The sequence below is a fragment of the Dipodomys spectabilis genome, unplaced genomic scaffold (assembly GCF_019054845.1).
Source record: "Dipodomys spectabilis isolate Male_0828 unplaced genomic scaffold, ASM1905484v1 ptg000010l, whole genome shotgun sequence".
NCBI classification, from domain to species: Eukaryota; Metazoa; Chordata; class Mammalia; order Rodentia; family Heteromyidae; genus Dipodomys; species Dipodomys spectabilis.
This window is the reverse complement of record NW_024870687.1, coordinates 667,375-670,554: the sequence shown is the minus strand read 5'-3', so window position 1 is coordinate 670,554 and position 3,180 is coordinate 667,375. Positions and strand designations below refer to the sequence as shown.

Here is a 3,180-nt window from a genome sequence, read left to right as displayed (position 1 = left end):
AAAACTAGCTAGAGGATTGCTCCTATAAAGGTAGTGATGAATTCTTCCAAAGGGTTACAGAAAATCACTTTCACAACCATGTTCACTGCTGCAATATTCACCGTAGCCAAGTTACGGAAACAGCCCAGATGTCCTTTGGTGGAGTGATGGTTGGAGAAAGTGTGGCACATATACACAATTGGATTGCACCCATCCATTTGAAGACTGTTACATTATTTGCAACGAAATGGATAGATCTAAAAATATATTAAGTGAACTAAGTCAGAGCCAGACACACAAAGGACCCATGCTCTGTCTCATATTTGGAAGATAGAAATTTATACAAGTTTACACAAAAATATTAACCAAAGCATGCTATTTGCAGAGGATTATTTCAAAGGTTTAATTTCTTATGAAATTGAAGTTTACTCCAACAAAATGAATACCAGGAAACTATCACTTGGAAGATATGAGGGGAAGTCAAAAGAAAGGAATAAAGAGAGTTATGGAGGAAGAGAGTGAAGGTATAATATTCAATTCAGATAGTATGAAACTAGAAAAAAATTAAAGTGGGGTGAGGTTTGGAAGGGTGTCGAAAAGCTATATAAAGATCCATTATACTTAAAAAACTGATTTGTTTAATGGAAATTCCCTTGTACAAGTATTTAAGATAATAAAAATATAATTAAAAACAATGGAGACATTTGATCTTAAATTCTATTTCCATCTCTTTTAAAAAGTAAAATTATTTGCACTATAATTTGATCAGAGGGATGGATTTTGTGGCTAGCTAGATCATTACACATCTGTCTCTCTCTTCCTCTCTCCCTTTCATGGTTCTCATAGATAATAAGATTGCTCCATAATTATCCTAATTTATTTTGCTTTTATATTTTTGGTTGCATCATTTCACTTTCTCCTCTGCCATTTCCCAATTCATTTACATAGAAAGCATTATTTCCTATTTTCTCATTCCTAGAATAAGCTGCTGATGAAGACAGCACTAGTCCTCATTTTCATTCTGTATCTTTGAATACGGAGGAAAATCTTTCCCCTGCTCTCTACCAATTCCCTTCTCTCCAGTTAGAATAATTTAGTAAAAATGAAAAAAGAGAAAATAAATAATAGTGAAAAAAACAAATGCAGAAAATTTACCGGATTTTTCTGACCATTTCATCCAATGTGAACTATTGGGAAAATACATGGACAGCTCATTCTCACTGGCACTCAAAGTCTCTGGTTAGGCAATTGCTATGAAGTTGAAGAACAAGATGAAAAAGTGAGAAATGGTATCAGTTGCAAGAAAAAAATGGCGAAGGATTCAAGCAAATTTCTTCTTTGTTCTGTTGAAAATAACCGCCTTACTACAGTGCAGAGACGACTTTCCAAAAAGACCACTCATGTGAATACTAGGGATGACGATGAGTATACCCCTCTTCATCGAGAAGCCTACAGTGGACACTTAGACATTGTCCATGAGTTGGTGGCTCAAGGTAGATATTCCTGGAATAATTGTGAATGGCTGGACACCCCTCCACAGTACTTATACATGGAATAATACCACAGTGGCTTCTTTATTTCATCATGATACAGATACAAAGCCCAAACTAAAGGCCTCTTGACCCCCTTGCATCTTGCTGCTGGGAATAGATATAGCAAAGATATGCTGGATCTCCTTCTGGTGAACCATTATTTCAAACCATGTCTGAAGCACAACTTGGAAGAAGCTGCATTTGATATTGCCAAAAGGATAAGTATGTATTACTACCTCTTTGAAGTTTTGGAAAGCTGTACAAATTGTTCTCCTAAGTCCTAATGAATCAGTTAAGTTTCTTAAATTTCAAAATTCCCAGTCCATCCTATGTGTCCATACAAAATATTTTCACAATACAAAGCAACAGCAATATCTTACTTTAAAAATTCATGGATTCCATGGTATTCTTCCAAGTGAATTGCCTGACTTTGATGTCAAAATATATTCGAGTTGTTTGTATACATCTATAATGATTTCTATAGAGTTTGTGATTTTTTAAATCATAAATAATTTTAACTTATCTGTTGAAATGAGTAATACAGAAAGTAAAGATATTTCTGGTGCATGTCTGAAAAAAGTATATTTAAAAATATTTAGTATTCTGTTTGTGTAATGTCCATAACCTATTTCATTCTCTCCTAGATATAATCCTTTGAATTCGACATTGTTTTATAATATATAGGTTAATTAATAAATGTGTCCTTTCAGATTGCATTCCATATAGAAACAGTTTAAGATTCCTTTAATTCCTAGGTCCTTAAAGAATTTTATTTCTTTAGGATAAAATGACAATGTTATCTTATTTCAAAAGTTTTATAAAGGTTATGCTATGTAAAGGAATTTGTAAAAAGTGAAGATTGAATGATGTCAAACTAACTTTTATTTCTATGAATTACATGTATTCTTACACTTGTATATTTGTAATCAACTTTTTAATAACTGTTTTTAATTTCTTGCATCAGAAGAATGAAAAATATGCAATACTTCACAAATTTTCATATCATCCTTGTACAAGAGCCATGTAAATCTCTGTATTGTAATTTGGGTAGACGTGCTGCTGAAGCATGTAGTATCCTGGAAATTTAAGTAGTTAATGATGCAATCTTAAGACAGGCATATATCTTTGGTTGCCTATTTGTAAGAAGGAAACCTTATTGTTCCCAAAATTGCAGTTCATCTTATTTCTGTAAAATTCTGTGTATGGTGGAAAAAACTTATATTGTTTGTTCAATTGCTCACATTTGCAATTTTTTCAATGACTATTTTAAGTCTTTTTCATTTGAAATTGGATCATACTTTGCAGCCTTTATATCTAGGTCCAAAGATGATGGATTTTCAAGTACTTATTTATTAACTGATTTAGCTTTGTGGAGATAATGGAGTCAAAGTAAGCCTTGCTTAAAAGCTATTCTAAACTTCTGCAGCTTAAAATCTCGCAAATGAGGTCTTACTGGCACAAATGTCTTCCTGACCCTTTATCCTTGCTCCATGTAGGAACAGACGAACCAGAATCTTACCCTGACAGCATAGATTTTCTTATTGGAGCAAAACTAATCTGTTACAAGGGATCATAAAGAGACAAACAGTTCAGACAGTACTGTTCAGACTAGAAGGTATTTTTTCAAAATATAATTGTTTATTACACACTAACATTTCAAAAGAAGCTA

The 3,180-nt window shown here is 32.9% G+C and overlaps 1 pseudogene; it reads right to left on the bottom strand.

Annotated features, from left to right (window-relative positions):
- Window positions 1–2,482: 2,482 nt before the first annotated feature.
- On the bottom strand, window positions 2,483–2,579 carry LOC122128221 (annotated as a pseudogene).
- Between the last annotated feature and the right edge of the window lie 601 nt (window positions 2,580–3,180).